The sequence below is a fragment of the Agelaius phoeniceus genome, chromosome 6, assembly GCF_051311805.1.
Source record: "Agelaius phoeniceus isolate bAgePho1 chromosome 6, bAgePho1.hap1, whole genome shotgun sequence".
Classification (NCBI taxonomy): domain Eukaryota; kingdom Metazoa; phylum Chordata; class Aves; order Passeriformes; family Icteridae; genus Agelaius; species Agelaius phoeniceus.
In genome coordinates, this window is record NC_135270.1 from 64,464,252 (window position 1) to 64,487,126 (window position 22,875).

Sequence of the window (22,875 nt, forward strand, 5' to 3'; positions counted from 1 at the left end):
TCCATGCACTGAGGCCAGGTGGCTCCTGTAATTCAGGGACTGGCACTGGGCCCTGGGCAGGGGGAGGCTGCTCTCAGCACCAGTGCATGCCTGTCTATGGACTTGTTCTTTTCTGTGCTCAAACTCATTGTTTGGTAAGGGAAGCTGAACTGGAATTGAAGAGTGTGTGTTAAATATTTCATGTCATGCTGGAATGTATAATTCACCATCAAATCCTTCGGAAAGGAAAAGATAAGATAGAGCTGCAAAAGCTTTAAATAAAGTATTTTCTGTACCCTCTAGACAGACTGATGGAAAAATGCTTTCCTCCTTTCTGTTGGTGCTTTAAAGGAAATTAGGAAACAACGTGATAGCAGTAAAAACAAATACTCAGAGTACATTTGAGGAATTATTTGTTATTGTTTGTAAACAGATGTAATTAATGTTTTATACACACTTATCTTGAAGTACTGTGTTGCACTTGGTTCCTGCACAATTCCCAGCCTCTCTTAAGAGCAAGACACATTGGCCCAGCCTGTGAGCAGCTCCACAGTTGATGTTTGCTGTGATCACCCGGGGAGCCCCAGCCAGGAGAATGTGACAGTGGAGCTCTGACAGACCTGCTCCAGTCATGCAGAGGGTGAGACTGTTCCACAGGTCTGCTCTGCAAAGGGTCTGTCACACTGGGATGCTGTGTGGGATCACAAAATCATGGAGTGCTTTGGGTTGGAAGGGACCTCAAATCCCCCCCAGTGCCACCCCTGCCGTGGCAGGGACACCTCCCACTGTCCCAGGGTGCCCCAGTGTCCAGCCTGGCCTTGGGCACTGCCAGGGGTCCAGGGGCAGCCACAGCTGCTCTGGGCACCTGTGCCAGGCCTGCCCACCCTGCCAGGGAACAATTTCTTCCTAATATTCCACCTAGCCCTGCCCTCTGGCAGTGTGATTGTAACAGGCCCTGCTAAAAAGTCTTTCTGAGGGGTCCCCTTTAGCACTGAAAGGCCACAATCAGGGGTCCCCAGACCCTCCTCTCCCAGCTCTCCCAGCCCTGGCTCTCCAGAGCCCTTCCCTGGGCTCTCCCAGCCTGTCCCTGTCTCTCCTGCACTGGAGCCCAGCTCTGGACACGTTCCCCAGACCGGCCTCACCAGTGCTGTGCAGAGGGGCAGGTCTGCCTCCTCCACCTGCTCTAGCTGATCATTGATGTCACAGGCATCTTTTATGGAAAATCCTTTCCTTAGGATTTTTCCTCTTGAGAAGCTGAGAGGCCTCAGGAACAAAATGTAACCAATGGTTATCTGCTGCTGTGGAATGCAACAGGTGCATCTGGGATTAGCTCATGTTGATTTTTTTGTAATAATGGCCACTCACAGTCAGCTGGCTCGGACTCTCTGTCTGAGACAGAAGCTTTTGTTATCATTCTTTCCTATTCTATTCTTAGCTGGCCTTCTAATGAAACCTTTTCTTCAATTCTTTTAGTATAGTTTTAATGTACTATATATCATAAAATAATAAATCAAACCTTCTGAAATATGGAGTCAGATCCTCGTCTCTTCCTCAATCCAAAAACTCCTGTGAACACCATCACACATTGACCTTAGCAGAAACATCTGAAAAGAAGTTTTAAAAAACGCTCATCAAAAACAAGCAACAAACAAATTTCAAAGCAATAATCATTTTGGGGGCTGTTTTTCTTTGTCACACTCATAGTGACAAACCAAGATCTTGGATGAAAGATCTTCAGATTTTTCAGCCCATGGTTCAAGCAATTTCCAGTCCAACAAGATTCCAGGGGTGCATCTCTGAAGCAGGTCTCTGAGGGGAAACCTTGCTTTTGGAAAATGGAATTTGCCTGGCAGAGTTTGTGCACTGTCCTTCACCACTCCTCCCTGGTGTGCAGATTTCAAACATTTCTGAGAGCACTGACTTCTGCTCAGAAGCCCCAGAAAAGTGCTCTGCTTCATTTGGTTTCTGTAGCAAAGATCCACATTGTCCACTGGCCATTTACAAAGCAGCAAGTTAATGCTGGGCTCCCTTTGGTTTGTGGAGAAAATAATCCCAGAGATTTGCCAGCTGCACAACAGAAAATTGCATGCTGTCTCCGTGTTTTCTCTGAAGGAATCGACACAGAAGCAGCAGCGAGGGTGTCACATGCAGTTAATCATTCCTGGGAAACACCAGGGCAGGTTTTGAGGGCTGTGATGGGGCTGCCATGGAAACAGCTGGCACCCCACACCACGGGTACCAAACCAGGAGCAGCTGTTCAGGGACATCAGACATGGAAAAGCACCAGAATTCAGCAGTTATGGCACATCTGTGTGAGCAGCGAAGCTGCAGCCTGCAATTAACCTGGACATGAAGCCATGTAGAGGCCCTGCCTTGCCCTGCAGAGAGCTGCCTGGTGTGGATGCTGCACCCCAGTGGGTACAGCCACAGCCCTGCACAGGGAGCCACAGTGGCACCAGGGCAAGCTCTCTGCTGGGATATTGCTGCCACTCCTTTCCCCACTACCTTTCCATGCAGACATTTGTTACAAGGAATGCAGAACTGGGAGGATTTTTTTTTTCCTCCTTGTTCCTTTTTGGAAGAAAAATAAAAATTTGAATTAATTAAACAAACATCACAAACATATCTTCAGCCTTGGCAAATACAGTCTCTATGAGAGCCAAATGCCTTGAAACAACACGTGCCTCAGGACAGGCTGCGGGAAAATGCGAACAACAGAGTTTATTATAACAGCTGGCAGAGACAATATGTTCTGGAAAAGGTTTATAAAACACATAAATGCTTATAAAAGAGAGTGGAACAAGGAGAGGAAGCAACATTTGATTTCTACAGAACAGGGTATGTCAGGAATCCTGTGGGAGCTGCCTGCCCATGGCAGAGAGCAGAGGGCCAGTGCCCACAGGGCTTGGGCTGGGCGGCCTCTCCCAGGCACAGCACAGACCCCAGGGCAGGGGCTGTGGCCATGGCCTGACCTGCACAGGGGGGTGACATCCTGGGACAGTCCCACTGGGCTCAGGGGACGAGGTGAATTCAGCATTGCTCCTCAGGGAGGAGCATGGGTGTGAAAAATGCACGTATTTCATGATTGGATTTTCACAAATATTAAAATGAATATTATATCTGTTGTGTTAGAAAGTGATGCTGTATTAATTCTCTTAAGTACTGTGTTAAATATAGTTTTAGGTTATAAAAATTGTTAAAATAAAAACTATATTATGTAGGATACTTTTTTTAAAGAAAGGACTCACAGTGAGACAGCAGCCACAGGACACCTGAATCTTTCAGAGAAAAAGAATTTATTGCTCCATTATCAGAAGAAATGAACTTCTTCCCACCTCGAAGGTGCTGTTAGGATTCAGAGGAAGAAGTTGAGGATGACCAGACAGAATCCTGTGTTTGAATGGAATTTATGCATCATGGATGAGGTGTATGAATATGCAACAGGCCGTTGCTTTTAAGGGTTAATCCTTTGTTAACGGCTGTCGGGCTCCTGCTGCCCAGATAAAGGTACCTGGACATCCGTTTTGTTGTCTCATATTGTCCTAATTCCAATTGTCCAAATTATTATTATTACTCTAATTGTATTACTATTTTTATAACCATTTTATTACTATTAAACTTCTAAAATTTTAGAAACAAGTGATGGCGTTTTTCACAATGGGGCACAGCCATCCCAGAGCCATGGGGACACCCCGACTGACACTGAGCTCCCACAGCAAGAGCCCAGTGCTGCCCGAGGCTCTGCAGCCAGACCATGAGCCACCCCTGACCCCGGACAGACAGACACACACACAGTCAGTGCCCGGCAAAACGCGTGAGAAACACACAGACAAACCCTGCCACAGAGCCAAGAATGCCAGCAGACCTCAAAAACTGGCAGGTGACATCAGCTGGCATTAAGATGAAGTTAAAAAATTATTGGTGGTGTTTCACACAAATATAAATAAATGAAAAACAGCCCTAAAACAAATCATTTGTGTGAACGCACAAAATGAAATCTGAATTCCAGAATAGGGCACCAACCTGGGACTCCAGATAAACAGAAAAAGTAGAAGATTACTGTAGACCTATCAGTCTTTTATTGTCATTCACTGCTTTTTCAAGCTTTCTCATTTTGATTGTTTTCAGCCTGTAAGCTCCTGCCATCCATGAGATGCAAAGATTATTGACTTTGCTAAATGAACTCGGACACCAAATCCCTTCTTTCCTCTGCTGAAACAGCCTCTTGGAGAGTGTTGGTGTGAAGCATCCACATCATCATGTTGGTGTTCTTGACGACCTTTTCTTAGATCTTTAAAACATCTCTGGATGAGTTTACACTTGGAATTGAATAGCTCTTTACTGCTCAGGCTGTAAGTGCATTAGAAATGTCAGCCTTTGAAATAGATATCACAAGGAATTTAGTTATAGAAAGCAACACAATTTTATTACCTGACAAAAACAAGCTTAAAACATTTCAGTTAGGAGACACAGCTGATTTTTCCCTAAATAGAGCAGGAGAAATACACTGTCAGCTGTTTCCCAAAGCTAACTTATCACAAAGCTGATGCTGCAAAATTGAGTGTGTGATTTCCTAGGGGAAAATAATTTTATTTATTTTCTTCCTTTTAACAAAACATAAGAGCACATGGGAAGTGCAAAGAGCCAGACAGACAGCAGATATGGTTTTGAAGAAGTAAAAGGTGATTGGAAGAGGTCAGGAAGAAATCAGATAAGCTATACTTGACATTTCATTGATTTTTTGGCCAAGCAGCCAGGATCCCAAGCCCCTGCCATCATTCATTACTGCATGGTCTCAAAGGTTTTGCTGCAATTCTTTGCACTGCATTCACTGCATGCACTGCTCACCTGTCAGTTACCACTGCATCCTCACTTACATCATCTTGTCATAACCTATGACATGAACATGCCATCAAGCCCAGTGAGGAGGCAGAGCTCTCATCAGACTTCAGTTAAAATTAATCACAAGCAATGTTTGAAGCAAAGACAACTCCCTTTCTTACTCAAAGTGTGAAATACAAAGCTGTGTTTCGTGTCAGGTACATCCAGGCAATGTGTGTATTTGTGATTGTGATGTGTGTGGAGACCAACAATGGGAGAGCTGTGAATTCTAATAATAACTGAGGAAAATAAAGCATGGAAGAAGGCCTTTGAACCTGTCTTTTGTTTGCAATTAACCCTGGTTGATTTAGGAGCAGTGGAATTAAGGTGTTAAGGATGTTGCTTTTTGCTTGCAGTTACTCCTTAAAGAGTTCTGCAATAATAACCTTTTGAAGTATAATTTTAGAATATTGCTTGTATCCTTGAAACTATAGCTTTGGAACATATATAAAGGAAATATGCTTATCTCACGCTTTATGGAAGCAGAGAAAATCAGCTTGAGAAAGGAAGATGACCATCACCTCAAGGATTTATGGTTTCTACCAAGGGAAGCTGGACATCACTGTTGTTAGATTGATAGTCTTTGCAATTAAAAGGTGGACCCACATCTGGGGAGCTGGACTCCACCAGATGGGATTCGTCTTTCTTCTTTCGGAAACTGGACCAGCACCATCTGGGGATGCTCCTTTTGGGATACATCCTGAGAAACTAAATCACAATAGTGTATAGAATTGTGACGTAAAAATTGGGAATAGAAACTGCTGATAAGTAAAAATTGGAATAGAAACTGCTGAGAAAGCTGATGAGTGCCCCTACAAATACCTGTAAGCCTCAAGTATCGGTGTGCAGTTGGAGGGAAAACTTCCCCCACTGTACCCAGTGCTGTATTGCTCATACTTTACCATATTAATTAATAAATTGATTGCTGCTTGGATATTGGCCTAGTCAAGCTTCTTATTCTTAACAAGCGTAGGGGCCCTTGTGCTCAGATGGCAGCTGCTGATCCTGTGCCCCAGAGCCCCAGTGACCCCCCAGTGGCAGCCTCTGGCCCAAGCCAGATCCAGCTCGTGTCACAGCCAATGTTCTCAGGTTCTCCTCTTGCCAGGTCCAGCTCGTGTCACAGCCAATGTTCTCAGGTTCTGCTCTTGCCATGTCCAGCTCGTGTCACAGCCAATGTTCTCAGGTTCTGCTCTTGCCATGTCCAGCCCGTGTCACAGCCAATGCTCTCAGGTTCTGCTCTTGCCAGGTCCAGCCCGTGTCACAGCCAATGTTCTCAGGTTCTGCTCTTGCCATGTCCAGCCCATGTCACAGCCAATGCTCTCAGGTTCTGCTCCTGCCACGTCCAGCTCATGTCACAGCCAATGTTCTCAGGTTCTGCTCTTGCCAGGTCCAGCTCATGTCACAGCCAATGTTCTCAGGTTCTGCTCTTGCCATGTCCAGCCCGTGTCACAGCCAATGTTCTCAGGTTCTGCTCTTGCCATGTCCAGCTCATGTCACAGCCAATGTTCTCAGGTTCTGCTCTTGCCCCACGCGTGCTCCCCAGTGATGGGCACCCCTGGCCCATGGCAGTGACTCTGCTGCCCCTCTCCTTGCAGGGCTCAGCATTCCTTCCACCCTGGCCCTTCTCACACACACATCTGGGTCACTGCTGGAAAATGTGTGCAACATTCCAGTGTCTCACTGCTGCTCAGTGAATTGGCTTTCTTCTGCTTTTTTCTGCATTTCTGTCTTCTTTGAGAGCACCTTATGAGACATCCATACAGACCTACATAGACATTGGCTTCTTAAAGATTTTCACCGCCCTTAACTGACCCTAATCTCAGAATATAAAACTGAGATATAAAACTGAGATACATACTTTCTAATTTTTCAAGAAGGGGTATCCTTAATTGCTAGTCTATTTTTCCAAACACATATGGAAAAATGTGCCTTCTCATACCAAATCTGCATTAAAAGCAGGAGAGTAGCTGAGAAAATTCAGTGAAAACAAAGTTAATTGCTGCAGCCATTAAGCAGGGATAAACAGAGCTGGGTGTGAAAGAGTCGTCCCAGGCTCTGGGTTATCAGCATTAGAATCCTGCTGAGAATCTTGAGTGGGAGGAAAACCACCAACAGCAACATCCATCAGCCTAACACAATGATAAAAAAGAACAGCTATCATCAGATGCGAGGTAGAAACAACAAAAATGCAAAGCCTACACCTACTGTTGGGTACTTGAGAAAACTTTAACAGGTTTCAGCTCTGAAAATAATGTGCACAGGTGTGTCTTGAATAATGGAGAGCTTTTAATGTAATAAATGGAGATAAACTGATAATATAATTACTAGCATTAATTCAGCAATCAGAGCTGTTGTCAAACATTGATGCCCTGTTTTTTTCAGAAGTTTGACAAAGAGGTTGCCAGTTTTTGCAGGGAAGTGAAACAAGATTTATACAATTTAGTCCAGGTACTCCTTCTGTCTTCTCTGGTGTCTGATTAAAGCACAGGAGGAGCACCATGTACTGCACGCCCCACTGACCAAGCCTCACATCCTACAGAAAGCACTCCCCTAAAGCCCACAGCACAACTGCTTGCCAAAATGAATAAATCTGACCTGTCTATTGAGGATCTACCTACCTCAAGTGTATGTTCGAACTTTTGTGTAAGTTTCTTCCTTTCCCTCCACTTACCACAAGACCTATCCGTGAGTGTGGCCAACAGATTTGGCAGATCTAATTTGAGATTATTAATGATAGGAAGAGGTGTAGGAAAGTGGACAGATTTTTTACACAGAAGTTTTACAGATACTGGATGAAGCAGAATCTGGATCCCGATGATCACTAGGTCCAAAACCCAAAATCCCTGTTTTCCACCCAGGAGGAGTGAGGAGCAGAGCAGCCCCTGAGGCTGTGAGCACCACAGAGCCTGAGAGCTCTGCTTGTCCTTCTGCACCACTACTGTGAAGAACAAGCGATTTGGGCGAAATGTCAGTTTTAACTCTGTTGTAATAAAGAAATGTAAACTCCCAGGGCAGTGCAGGGGCAGCGATCAGTGGAGGAACTGTGACTAGCACACCGTGACAGAGACAGCAAGAAATTGTGAACCTTAATAGGAAATGGTACCATCCAATGGTATTTTGAATGAAGAAGGGCTGTTTCCATAGCAACCAAAAGATTAAAAAAAAAGGCAAGAGAGAGGAAAAAATAGTCAAGAAAAATTCCAACACTCTCTTCCATGTCAAACCAATTTTCCCCAAATGTAGACCAACAAAAAACAGGTTAGTACCAGGGAATGAAGAACACTAACACAGAGAGTGTTCTCCCCTTTATAAAGGTTTTTGGGGATGCACATCTCATAAAATGGAAATAGGATATTTGCCAGACTTGGTCAAACAAAAATGTATCTTAGTTATTAATGGTACATAAATTCCCATAGTGGTAGCATTTCTGTTTGAGGTCTTCATCCACAGTCTGGGCAAGGGGATCAAGTGCTCCCTCAGCCCACTGCAGATGACACCAGGCTGGGGAGAAGTGTTGATCTACCAGAGGGCAGGAAGGTTCTTCAGAGGGATTTGGACAGGCTGGTTCAATGGGCCGAGGCCAACAGTGTAAGAATCAATAAGGCAAAGCACCAGGTCCCACACTTGGGTCACAACAACCCCATGGAATGCTCCAGGCTTGGGAAAGAGCAGCCTGGAAAGCTGTCAGGGGGAGAGGACCCAGAGATCTCTGGCAGCCTTCCAGTGATGGGCATTAGACAGGGCAGTTTTTATTCCAAAGCAACAACTTCAGTGTCCTAAAGGGTTCAGACCACTCTCCTTTATCCAGGTCTTACATCTGGGCATGGGGTAAAATCAGTCTTGTATGCTGGTCCCGCACAGGATCATCTCTCACTCTCCATGTGGAATCACACAGCCTTCAGTGGGCATCTCCTGCCAGCTGCTCTGTGATCACCATCATTTTCTGTTTCTGGGGAAAGCGATGGCCTGAAGCACACTGAGCTGCCATGAGCAGCTGTTCAGGTTCACTTTCCAGGCTGGCCAGGAATGCCTTTGGGATTGTCCCTTCTAACCAAGTGACTTATTCCACCAGCTGAGCACATGGCACAGACACTCTCTTTTATTAAATCAGTACTAAAGCTCTCTAATCACATCAATACTAATTCAACTTCTGCTCATTATTCATATTTTTATGTTGCTAAAAATGTCAGTTGCTAGTGCACATCCCTCAGCTGTTTCCAGGGCAGGATGCAGACCTGAACAGACTCTCCCTCACAATTTGAGAGAAGAGTTATGAGCTGAGAACCTTCATGTGCTTCTTCCCGCCTTATACCCACATCTCACCTGCAAAGATTCTTCATGTCTGTGTCACAGTCTGTAGCAGGATGCTGTTCTCATCTCTGCCTGCAGTGCTAGTCCAGGTGTGAGTGCAGGTGTGAGTCCAGGCCCCAGCAGCTCTGCTTGGATGATTGACCTGCCCCCTGTGCCAAGGCTGGGCTGGGCACGCTGCTGCCTTCTGGGTCAGCAGCACTTCCTGTTCTTTATTTATTTTTGTGATGCAACTATAGCTGTTGCAGCCATGACCTTGTTCCAGTGTACTGTTCTTTCCAGGGAAGGCATTAGGGGAACAGGAAGGACTCTGGGCAGTGAAGAAAATATTGGATTGTGCAGCACAAATACGAAGGTGGAACCTGCCCGCTCCACTTTCCCACTCTTACTGTAATTAGCAAAAATGTTCCCACCTCCAGCATTACTCTGGCACTCAGGATCTCTCCAGGCAGTTTATAAGGGGGCCCACTTCCAGCAGTAGTGCTTGCTCCACTCCTCACTGCTCCATCCAGGAGCAGCAGCATGCTGCAGCTGATGGCCCTGTAAATGCACCAGCCATGCACCAGCATCTCTGGAGACCTGACCCCATGGTAAATAACCTGGCATCACAGTCTCATCACATTCATCAGTGTCAGGAGAAGGTGTTTGCACAGCCAGACTTCCTCATCTGGCTCCTGCCCCTGCCCAGCTCCATCCCAGCCAGTGAGGAGGATTTCCCTGATGCTGGCACCACACCAGGAAGGGCAGCTCCCTCGGCCATTCCCATGCAGAAACAAACTGAGAACTCTCTCCTACAGCCTGTTTTTTCTGTTAACAGTGTAGGAAAATGCTGTCAAAAGAGTGCCTGTGGGTGAGCCCCTGGGAGAGGACAAGGTGGGTGCAGGTGCCTCCCTGTGCTCCGTGCAGGTGCTGCCCTGTGTCAGCCCTGCCGTGACCAGGGCAGATCCAGCATCACACACCGGGACAAGCCCCAGGAGCAGAGGACAAGGCTCAGCCCTGCCCACAAAGGCATTGTGTCTCCCACCCACAGGTGCCAGCCCCCTGGCAGCCCCTGTGGGGTCTTGGTGCTGAATGAGGTGATGCTTTCCCATAATGAGTTTCCACATTTCTCCCTGCTCAGACCTCATCAGTCTGCACAAACAAAGCTTCTTCTTGAACATTTTAATGTCAGCTGTATTTAAAACTTGTACCGTTCATGATTCAAAGAACCATTTATTTAATTAGGAGGCATTGAAGATTTTCCCCAGATACCATTGTCTGACATTGAGTGTGACTTTGGTCACGTAACACACTCTGGTCTCTAATGGCTGAGTATTCAGTGTGCCACAGCCCCTCTGTCAGTACAGGGCCATTAGCAATGCTGGGCCATTGACTGCAGATTCAGCTCTCTAATGAGAACCTGGATGATCTGCAGAACCTTCAGTGCTGCCAGCATTCACCCCTTGCTGTCCTGAGGGGTCCATGAGCCACCAGGGAGTTGGGATAGGACGGGTATTTCAGCAGGAGGATATTCCTCTGCAATATTCTTCTGCATTTGCACTTGCAGTACTCAACCGCCTGGACAGAAATGGTGGAGGAATAGGGGTAGAGAAAACCTCAGTTTGGTTTAAAATGAGGACAAGTATTAACAATGCATTTACCCTGGATGGACAGCAGCCCAGTGACTTTCTAGCTGGGTATAAACCTTCAAACCCTGTAACAGGGTGCACTGTCAGAGCTTCTGGCCAGATGTTGGGCCATGCACAGCTCTGCATGGGGGATTTGGCACCACACAGGGACAGACACAGCCTGAGGGAGGGCAGGACTGTGGGCTGGTCAGGTCCTTCTGTCCAGGAGGGGAAGCAGGTTCTCTCTTCAGCCACCTGCCTCCCCTGGCTGGCTGCCCAGCAGTGCCAGCAGTGCCAAGGGCTCCAGTAGTGCACACTCTCCTCTGACTGACCTGGTCCACTGGCACACAGCAGGGACAATGGCACAGAGCTCCCACGGCTGCTGGGATGGAGATCTATGTCTCTGGTGCTGCTGACACCTGCCTTTGTGCTTTGGCTCATTTTTCTCTCCTGTGCTTTGTAAACTGCACCCTGAAAAGAACGAAGAAGCCCCTGCATGTGCCAGTTGGGTCTCTGATATGAACTATATGACATGGAAATAAATAGGAATCACTTATTTATTCACTTGATTTTTTTCATATTTATGTCCATCAAAAGTGCAAAAGTGAGAATAGACACACTCGTTACAGACTAATGGAAACTGGGATTGATCCTCTGTGAATCACTCATGTTCTTTAAAGTTCACTTCTTCTTTCTGCTAGACAATTCTTTACAGTAATAAATATGCCACTCTGACCTTTCTGACTGTGGACAGGAGAATGGATTGGACAAAAGGAAATAGTGATCAACCAGAAATGTGTATAGTGCTGAGCTGGACTCTTGTGGTGCCTTGAACTGCAGTGACAGTTCAGAAAAGACAGTGACCTTGGAATGGCTTTGCAAAGTGCAGAATAAGGCAAAAAGCTCTCCCTCTCTTTGGGCTGAGCACGCATTCAGAGTCGTGCCTGTCTCCAAGGAATTTGCTACACTTCACCCTTGCTCTTGTTGCTCTGAGGGGTGATGTGGGCATCATGAGGGCAGTCGTGGTGTCCAAGTAAGGGTCCTCCATCAGCTGCACCCCTCAGTGCCCAGCTCAGAGCTCCTGCCTTTTCCCAGGAGCTCCTGAGTCCACAGATTCTCTGCACTCCCAGGTTCTGCCCCAGCTCTGCAGTTTGCTGGTGTGGTGATACTGATGACACAGGTCCTGAGCAACCGGTTCTGTGCCCTTGGTTCCCAGGAGCTCTGAACCACCTCAGTTAGGACCATAAATGAGGCCTGTCAAATGTCAGGCACTGTTTCCAAGAGATAACTGTTATTTGCTCCCAGAATTACACTGAGTAGAGCTGCTGAAGAATGTTTTGTGCACCATCATGCTCTATTAACCAGAAAAGAGAGCAGAAGAAAGTTACAATTTTGAAAATATTAACTATTGTCTGTCAGCATGGATTAAGAGCACCCAAACTTCATTGCCTAAAAGGCTGTGCTTGCCTAATAACACAGTAATAGTTTTCATGTGAGGCCTCAATTTAATTCTTCTGCATTCCTGGGCTGTTTAGGATGCTTTGCTTCAAATGTCACATCTAATCAGTGTGCCACCTTCTGTTGAAAGCGTGCTTTTTAAATAAAACTTTGATAGACATTTGTCTTACATAAAACTTGTCCTTCCATGCAAAGATAAAAGCAGAACACTGAAGGGAGGATTTGTCTGGAATCAAAGAAATGCTCCTTCTCCACCGTGTGCTGAGTACCTTATCCTCAGCATTCGTGTTGCTTTCATTGCACATCACCCTGTGCAGACACCACCAAATTGAGAATCAGTAATTTACCTCTGGAGCCTCTCACCACAGCAAGGTGCAAAGGAACAGAGCATGCCTGGCTGCCTGAGGGGTGTGTGTGCCCTTGCACAACTCTCTGGTGCTGTGCACTTCTGCGTCAGCCGGCCACCGATGAATGCGTCCATGAATTCACCTACTTTGATTAGTAATAACTAATTCCAAACTTTGACTCTCTTTTTCAAGAGTCAGTGCTCTGAGTTTCAGCACGGGAGGCTGTGCCGCTGCCGGGCAGTGGCCATGGGTGAGCTGTGGCGCTGCCTTGAGCACCATCAGACCCGTGCCCTGCCGCAGCCTGGCAGTGCCTGCAGCCCCAGTGTGCCAGCACTCCTCCTGCTCCCCAGCAGCAGAGGAGCTGGGGCTCTTGGGCTGCAGGCTCACACTGGTGCCTGGGGACCTCACTCACACCGCGCTCACTGCCTCTGCCTTCACTCACAAACCCAGGAAAGGCTCTGCCAGCTCCCTGCCTCTTGCTGGGGACTGCCAAAAGGGAGGAAGAAACCCCTGGGGCTTAGAGTCCTTCTGGAATGTGCTCCCTGTACAACTGCTTCTAGATGGCTGCTAGAGCACTATTTTCATTTTTACCTTCTTAGTTTATTTCCCTGCCAGATTTTGCCATCTTTTCAGAGATCAACAGTTCCAGATGAGCCTGTGGTTCTGAGTTTTTATTGGCTTAATCTAATTCATTTGAGAAAACACCAGTCTGAGCCCATCTCAGCCCTGGGAAGGGGCTGTCCCAAGGCAGCAATTCCACCAGCTGCTGCAGCCCAGCCCAAGCCAGCAGCACTGTTACAGGGTGAGAGCTCTCCCTGCCTGCCCTGTGCAGGCAAACAGAAAATCAGAAGGAAGCATGGACTTGGAATGGATCTCAGAAACGATGCCCATCTGCTAAATAACAAAGTGCAGTGACTCACCTTCCTCCAAAAGCATTTCATCGGGGAGGGGAGGGCGCAGAGAGGAGGGGATCCTGTTTCTTGTGCGTGAGCCTCAACAGCAAGCGGGATGGATGTGCTGAGACACCGAGGTCAGCAGAAGAGCAGCCAGGGGGAGCCCAGCCACTGGTAACTGGTGCCCTCTGCTCCCACCAGCCTCATGCCTGAGAGCTCCTTTGCTGGCCATTAACCCAAATCAGAGCAGACTGGCCCCCAGCAGGATGGGTCACAGGCCCACAGGCAGGACTGGGGCCTGGGGAGGCAGCTCCAGTGTCTGAGCAGGGAGATGCTGCAAAGAGCATCCTTGAGGATGAATCATGGGAGCTGCACGATGACAAGAGAATAGCTGCAGGAGAGCAAATGCCTGCCAGATCACAGCTTAGGGAGGCCACAGCCCAGGAGCTTCATCTAGTCAAGCCAAGTCAAAATAATGGTATGAGAAATTTTAAGACTTCCCTGCTGTATTGCAAGATAACAGATCAAGTACATTTCCAGGTCCTACCTATTTACTCATTTCCTATGCACACAGTTTATTCATAGCGATGCAGTGTGTTCTTTACCATGTGTGATGGAGTGATGTGTCCTTGACCACAGGAGGGGAATTCTGCTTGTGCCTTGTTTTGATAAGAGCAAATCATGAAATAAACAGAAAATAAACACCAGTTTGCCTCTAATCTTTTCAGTAATCTGGAAGCATTCCCTAAACATTAGAGAAAGTCACGCCCAGGACACGCAGGCATTACCTCTGTTCCTGTGTTCCTCTGCTCTCCACCATCGTTTGGCACAGCCCCAGCAGGGCCAGGGTGGGCAGCTGCCACTTTGAGTTATGCTGCTGAGCCTGTTACCCTCCCTTTCCTCAACAGGGTCCTGCTGGTTTTCATCACCCAGCCTTTTCTGGGACAGGTTAGGAGCTCTTAGGGGTGCAAATTCCATGTGCTGTGTCCATGGGAATGAATGACCATTGTGTCTGTACAGGCTGATCACTGCCTGGTGCAGGCAGCTGCACACAGACTGTGGTTCTGCTGTCTCTCTCTACATGTGCCTGTAGGAAGGTACATTTTACCACTGGATGCCAGGCTACAGGAATCCAGATAAATCACATATGGAAACATATCCCACGTCTGACATGTTTTGCAAACCAGTCAGTGTTTGGACAAGAATGAGGGCAAGGAAATAGCTTCATATTTAAATAAGTAAACATAAGGATGCAAACATGCATCTCCTATTTGCCCCTGTCCAGAAAGGATTGTGGGATGATCACAATGGCATCATCACCCAGAGAAGCTCTAATTCTGCCAGGCACAGAGAGTGCACACACTCTGAGACTTTGCAAACACTGACACCACTTTTAATCAAGGTAAACTTCAGTCATGTCACTCAGTATTATTTCATCTGAAGAACTGTGCTGTGAAAAAAATAATTTTCCTTAATTAATATTTTGCTCAATTAACTCTTTCTCTCAGAGGAGATTTGAACTTTATTAAATTATTGAAAAGAAAGAAAACACATCTCAATACAGATATTGCATTAATTCAGTGTAACCCACAAGCTTCCATTTCAATAATCATTGCCATTTCTACTGATCTTTGCCAAACTTCTCAAATTGATAAACTTTCCCAGAGGTTCAATTTTGCCTTAAGACAGAGACCATATGAAGAGAAATGTCGTGTCTCAGACTCCTGGAATGACTTGCAAGCATAAAATAAGACATGAAAAAGAGGCAGAGAAGCAGCCATGCTATTTTGCCTGAAGAAACATAGTTTTGTTGTTATTATTATCTGTGCAGATATTGTAAAATTCAGGCTCTGCATTCAAGTTACCCTGGCCCCTTTGACACCTGGAGCTTCCTCAGTGTCCTTCCACCTGCTGTTCTGTTGGAAAATCCATTTCCTCTCCACCAGAGGTCATCCCAAAGAGCATCCACCTCTCCGTGAGCAGCTGCTGATGGGTTTTCACACACACAGCCACAGTGGCTGGGCAGTGCTCACAGCACTGGCACTCTGACCCGTGAGGGTCTGGTCCTGTGCCACAGCTGTGAGAGAATCCCTGTCCTGTACCCCCGGGCTCTGTGCTGGCTGCATCCCACCCTGTGACAGAGCTGAGAACTGGGCATCCTGACCCTGTGACAGAGCTGAGGGCTGGGCATCATCCCCACCCTGTGACAGAGTTGAGAATTGGGCATCATCCTGACCCTGTGACAGAGCTGAGGGCTGGGCATCATCCCCAGCCTGTGACAGAGTTGAGAATTGGGCATCATCCCCAGCCTGTGACAGAGTTGAGAATTGGGCATCATCCCACCCTATGACAGAGCTGAGAACTGGGCATCCCTGACCCTGTGACAGAGCTGAGAATTGGGCATTATCCCCACCCTGTGACAGAGCTGAGAATTGGGCATCATCCCCAGCCTGTGACAGAGCTGAGAATTGGGCATCATCCCCACCCTGTGACAGAGCTGAGAATTGGGCATCATCCCCAGCCTGTGACAGAGCTGAGCACTGGGCATCCCCACAGGTGCCTGGGCACACCCTGACAGCCCGGCTCGGGCAGGCAGCCCAGGCAGGTGCCCGGAGCAGCCCCCCTGTCCTGGCCACCCTGGTGTCCCCATGGCTCCAGGCACAGGGAAATGTGTCCCAGGCACAGGGAAATGTGTCCCAGGCACAGGGAAATGAGTCCCAGGCACAGCCCCTGGCCCCGTGCCCCTGCGGGCAGGGATCGCTGGGCTCCCTCCACAGAGCTCCCCTGAGGGAGCCAGGGACCCAGCATCAGAAGAATGCCATTAGTATTCTCATAAAGTACCCCTGAAATCATTCCGTAATTATGCTCAAATTCATTAGCAAGAATATTAGAACTATAATTAACTTCCAAGTCTTGCATGAGTTCCAGATAAAACCAGCACCTGTTATGAGAGATGGCTTCTGGAGCCACTGGCATCAAGGAGGCAAAACTACATGCCACAGAGGGAATGTACTCCTTAAGAGCTTCAAACCCATAGCTTTACTCTGATTTCTTTTCAACGTACTGGTATTAACTGCAATCTTTGTATCTGATCTCTCCTTTTTGCTTTCTGTCATTGGATTAGGATTTGTAACAAGAAAAACCACAGAAAATTGAATCTATCAAATTACTTAAAATTGCTCTGTTTATACCCTAATGAAGTCTGCAAAGCATCCTACAGGATACAAAACCATAATTTCAAAATAGAAAACTAGGTATAAAATGTCTTTGAAAGACTAATTAGACCCTGACCAGTTGTTCCAATGGTTAGGAATGACCCTCCTTTGGTGGAAGTTAGTGCAGATTGAAATCTTGCAGGGACAGTCTTTATGTAATAGCGGAGAATTTTGAGCTTGGGACAAGAACCAACCAAAGACATTGTAGAAGACTTCGCATATGAGGTTGTTAGATCATTCTAATCTTAAAATCCAGCCTTTCACTTCTGAAATCAACATTTTTCTACTTGTTTGAAGAAGACACTGCTCCACCCCAGCAAGCCATGACACTTTCAAATGTATTTTAAACAAAATAATTTGAAATATTTGAGGAAGATAATGATGCTGAATGTATGTAGTGGGTTGACCTTGCCTAGGCACCAAGTGCCCACCAAGCCACTCCATCACTCCCATTCCCAGCAGGACAGAGGAGAGAAAATAAGGTGGAAAGTAACTAGTAGATTAAAATAAGGCAGTTTACTAAAGCAATAAAAGAAAAGCAAAAGTTTGTGCATGCATAAGCAAAGGGGAAAAGTTAAACTCTGCTTCCCTTTTCTTTTTTTTATGGCTCCTTTATCTGGTATTTGTTCTGAAAGTCTCTGCTTATACACACACAGTATATTTGATATATAAGCCCATATAAATACCACTGGCATATAATGAGGCCCTGAAATTAATACAAGCTATGTGCTTAGAGCTGCTGGATAATATTTAATCAAAACTCCGGTTTTACTGGTGATAAGTGAGAAATCTTGATTGATGGAGGTATAAAATATTAAAAACTGCCTCTCGTCATTAAAACCTAATTCACAGAAAAAATCCTGCTTGGGAAAAGCTTTGCAATAAGGAAAGAAGGGAGAGGGCAGAGAGAGAACAAGAGAGGAAAGGACTGAGAAAGGGAGACAGCGCCAGAAGTGAAAATGTGCACAGATTTACAACGCCCTGCAGAGCAGTGCTGTACAGTGCTTGCTGCTGATGAATAACCAGCCCACTCACTGATCTGTGTTCCTCCCCTGGTTCCCCTGCTGTTTCCAGCCTGGCAGTGATCCCAGCCTGGCCCTGCTGGAGCAGCTGGGATGGGCAATCAGTGGCAGCAGAGAGTGGCAGCACCCGGGAGATCCAGGGCAGCACAATCCGATCCCGTGGGGTTGGCTTTGTTGCACTATTATCACTCCATTGAGAAGATACACAACAGTTCAGCTCAGCCCTTCCCATCACTCTCACTGTTGGTTTTCCCTGGGAGGCGCTGCCAGGAGGGCAAAGAAGCTGGGAATACTCTGGTGGAGTTAAATTACCTCCACAGCCACTGCAATGCCAACCAGGAGGCTGGGAGGAGATCTTGGGGCTGGGAAAGCCTCAGGCAAATACCTTGGGTGGAGAATTGTCACCTGAAACACCCACACTGCTGGAAAGTACTGGGCAGTAGCAGAACAAACTGTGCTGGTTGACTGGGCAGGCAGATGTTGATTTTCCACCTCAGGGCAGGAAACATCGCTCCAAACCTGCATTTGCACCCATTCTCATGACCAGTTCCCCACTCTGTGCTGAAGGCTTGTGGCCACAGGTGAGCAGTGGCACTCAGCTGGGAGGAGGAAGAGGAGGGAGAGGAGAGAAGAACCACTTGAGAGTGGAGCAATGAGGGGGTTAGACTTGCACTTGCTGGCCCTGAGTTAGAGCAGGACCCTGGGGATGCCTGGGAGTAACCAGCAGCATGGTATTGGAATCAAAGAACAGCATGGGACGTGGCACCCAGGACCCTGGGGATGCCTTTAAGAATGGCATATAAACTATCACATAGAACAGCATTTGTATTTCAAAATACAAGTGCTGTGTTTCAGCACTGTGCAAACTGATGCCTCAGATAAGAAGCATGGCCTTAGTGGGTTTTTTTGCTAGTGAGTGTGGTATTCACCTACTCTTTGAACAGAGAGAGACACAGTTCTCCCTCCCAGGATTTCTCACTGCCTTCCCCAGGAGAAATCCTGGGAGAGTGAATTATGTCTGTCTCTGTTCAAAGAGTATGTGTGTACCCCAGATGAGGTGCCTTTATCCTAATATAAATCCCAGATATTTGCATAAAGAATTACAAGGAGGAAAAAATGATGCTTATCCTGTGTTTTAGCAGTGTCTAACCCTGCGAAGCATAAATATTCATGTAATCACTTTGCAGTTAACTGGTAACCACAAAAATGCACACATATAAAATGTAATTACAGAGGCTCCACAAACTCAAATTATCACCTATAGCCAGGCACATATCATTAGATACTAGATTCTCTCTTAGATCAGAATCTCATTCTAATTTGAAATAACTAACTATCTCCTCATTACATGGAGTAGCCAGCAGCAGGGTGTGTGGCACCCAGCCGTGCTCAGCCCTGCAGGCCCAGCCTCCCTGAGGGGCAGCAGTGCCATTGCCCTGTGCTGTGCCCGGCAGAGAGCAGCAGTGCCTGGCAGTGCCTGCCTCCCACAGCGAGGAGCTCATCTCCTCTGAGCTTTTTCATGACAGAGCACATTGCATAAAGCATCAACCTCTGCAGAAGTGTCGAACCGAAATGCTGGAGGCATTCATGGCTTTGTATTCTGATGGACTCTGAGACTCGCTTCCCTTCGGTGTGAGGGAGGAACAGGCTGTGCACAGCAAGAGAAGTGGATGCAGATGCTGATGGGAATGATGATTCTGTGCAGCCAGGCTGCTGCCATAGCAGCTGGCAAGGGGTTTGACCTAACACACAGCCCAACGACGGCCACAGGGCTCTCACTGTGCTGTGGCCAGGCCAGACACGGGGCCAAGACATGCCCTGAGGGTCTCCCTGTGGGTCTCCTTCCTACAGCCTCCACTGGCGGTCACTCTCCTCAAAATACTCACATGGAAGGATGTGTGACCAGCTGCTTGCAGGATTATTTTCCAAAAAATTTGATCTTTGAAATAAATATATAAAACATAAGTTTATTCTTTTTAAACAGTCACAACAAGAGAAAGTTCTGTTTGTATTAGAAATCACCTCTGCTGAACTCAACTTGTCACTTCTCTGTGCTGCAAAGATGACCCCAGGGCAGCTTCCTCCCTCCTCCCTTCAGTTCTGCCCAGGATGTGCCTGGAGTGGGACCTGTCCCAGGATGGGATGAGCCTGCTGGGCTGTGCATCGTGGCAGGACAGCCCCTGCTCTGCAGGCTGGGGAGGTCTCTGGGGAGCTGAGAGCTGTGGCACAGCTGGGGCACTGGGAATGCCTTACCTGGCCAGACACAGTCTCCTCTGGCTCACTTACTGATGCCCTTTTCTGTTTCAGCACCTTTCAGAGGACCACGTGCCTCGTGGGATGCTTGTGTGGTGTCACAAATCCTGCTCGAGTGTGGAAGGTTTCACAGCAGGCCATGCCTTTATTGGTAGATTAAGGACTTCACACACTGCAGCTCTTTGCTGCTCCCCAGAGCAAAGAGAGAGCCTGGGCCCTGCTCTGCCACGGCCCCTCCCACATCAACCTGCATGTGTTTTCTTATGACTCAAGGCACTGGTTTCATTCATCAATGATTTTCATCAATAGTTACTTTCAATATCTCTCAAGTCTTTCTTCAGCTTCACCAATGCTTCAGATTTTTTTTTTTTTTTTGCATGTGCCAGAACATTTATTAATATTCACTCTCTTCGGAACCAGAGCATCTGTGACTTGTAGAGGTAGGAGCAGTGTCATCAGTTCAGACAAAATCTCTCACTAAATAATTAAAAATAATTGGTGATGAGCATTTAATCATTTAGATCAACTGATGCCAAAGCCTCTTCAGTATAAAACAGAGCAAGTTTCTCTGGCCTCTCAGAGAGAACAGAGAAAAGCCCTAGCAGCCAGTGGTCACAGGGGCAGCTCAGGACCTGGCACCCCCTTGCCAGCTCTCAGGGGACTCTCAAGTCCCTGAAGGGAGTGAGGAAACCAGCAGGCCTTAAGATAAAAATCCTTCCAGTGCAGCACTGGTCCCACAGCACTGGGAAGGTGCAAGGCTGAGCCGTGCAGGGATCTGTGGAGCAGCTGTTTAGTCCTGGGTGAGATGGGATGGAGCATAGCACACATCCTGCCTGGGTACCAGCACCCACAGGGCTGGTGCTGAAGCCTTTGGGAAAAGCTCAGGACTTGGTCCAGACCCCTGTCCCTGTCAGCCAGCAGCTGCTTTCCCCACTTTTCTGGACGTGAACCAAAGTATTTCCCCCAGTTTGCATCACAGCAGCCAGGCCCCCTCCGGATTCACCCCAGAAAAAACAAAATAGTTTACAATTGCCACCATGCTCTACACCGTGCACATAATTTCCTCCAGATCTCATCTGGGAGAAATTACTGATCAAATTTCATCTGAATGTTCTCCTCCTCAAAGCCCTAGTAAGAAAACATAAGACTGGATGTCACTGTTTGCTGATGCTGGAGAAGAGCCTCCCCAGCATCCCCCCTGTGGAAGCCTGGCAGCTTCCTGGGCTGCTGGTGCCCTCCTGAGCTGCTCCTGTGGGACACTGAGCATGAGAAGCACTGAATGAAAACAGGCCAGTGGCTAACAGAGACCTTATTAGAGACTGGAAGTGTTTGGAGGGATAGGAAAAGCATTTATTCGCTCTTTTTAATTATTATTACAAAGGTTGACCAACTGTAGCCACTAACAGGACAAGCCAAACAGAGAAGATTATACACTAATAATACTACAGCATGCTTTTCCTTTGTCTATGGGAAAACCTTTCTAAAATATTAACTGAAAGTATTAGAAGAGCTGCTTACTTTCTCCTGGCTGTTCTGCTTTTGAACCCAGGTCACAAACAATTCTCCTGTTAATTAGAGTGGCCAGGAAAAAAAAAAAAAAAAAAAAAAAAAAAAAAAAAAAAAAAAAAAAGTTTTTCCTCATTTAGCTGTCTTTAAAATTGGTTTTGAAGCATGTGTCAAATACTGAATACAGAACTTGTGTGCTCTGGTACATTTTGCCTTGCAGTGGAGCATGATAGCAATCAAAGCTGTTTATTCTTGTTTACTAGTGTTTAGCAGCTGAATATTTATCTGCATTAAACATCTACAGGCCGCAGAAGGCAGATGTCAGCAATGGCTTCAGGCCCCTTGATGCCAGCATAAATAAAGTGGGTGTGAGTGCAGTTGTGAGAGCCATTTGGGTTTTCCCTGCAGGGTGGAGGGGTCACGGGCAGCCCTGGGCTGAGCTGGAGCCCCCAGCCCAATGAGCCTGTGCAGACCCTGCCACCTCCCCCCACAGTGCTCACCTTCATCCTTGAGAGAGAGCACAACATCCACTTTGCAGGTACTGAATGCACAGAAAGGTGGCACAGCTGCAAACAAGGAAAGTCAGGTGCATTACATCACCCCCATAAATATGACGCACGTCCCAGTCAGTCACTGGAGCAGTCACTGCCTCCTGTCTGCCAGTCCTTACCTGTTCTGTCCTGAATGCTGAACTCCTCTTTCTTGGGTGATTTTTTGAAACCGATGCTCAACTCACATTTCCAATTTGCCCTCTACTTTCTTTGAGGTGAAGAGGTAATCAGCAAATTATCAACACCAAGCAAATAATATTTGGAAACCAAAGCAATGACAGGCAATTAGGGCCTCATGTGCTTCCAAAGATATGTGCCAGGCATCTGGTGCCATGGTGTGTGCTGTGGGCAGTGACCACTGCTGGTGGCACAGCGGGGACAATGGGGACAGCAGCACAAATGGAGCCGTGTTTGCAGCCAGGGCCCTGCTTGTGCTGTGGGACACACACAGAACCAGGTGTCTGTTCTGCATGATCCAGCAGCTATAGCTGCCAGAAATGTTCTGGGAGAGAGTTTAGTTGATTTTGCTTTTTCAAGGATATTTGCCTGACAGAAAAGCTTGTCTGTGTATTTTGCCCTCTGTAATTTACATTTAGCACATAAAATGGGAATATAATTTTTATATGAAATTAATAATAAGATCATGCTTTAGGCTGCCATGATTAAAACACTTGATAAAACACTTGGCAGTGTGGTCTGGGCCACAGCTGCAGCTATGGCAGCACGGGGAGATGCTGATCCTGCTGGGGGACACAGCCCAGGCTCTGCAGCCATGCTCAGCAAAGCCCCACAGCCCCTCCTCAGGAGCTGCCTGGCTTGGGAAGGATGTGGCTGGGAAGACAGGTCTTGTGCCTT

General features: G+C 47.1%; 1 long non-coding RNA gene across 1 annotated transcript in view; it reads right to left on the minus strand.

Moving 5' to 3' along the window:
- Window positions 1-1,523: 1,523 nt before the first annotated feature.
- The window catches only part of LOC143694253 (uncharacterized), a 49,048-nt gene continuing 27,696 nt past the window's right edge, over window positions 1,524-22,875 (minus strand). The window contains exon 3 of the long non-coding RNA XR_013182602.1: window positions 1,524-1,583. This is a non-coding gene — a long non-coding RNA (uncharacterized LOC143694253). The remainder of the gene's footprint in view (window positions 1,584-22,875) is intronic.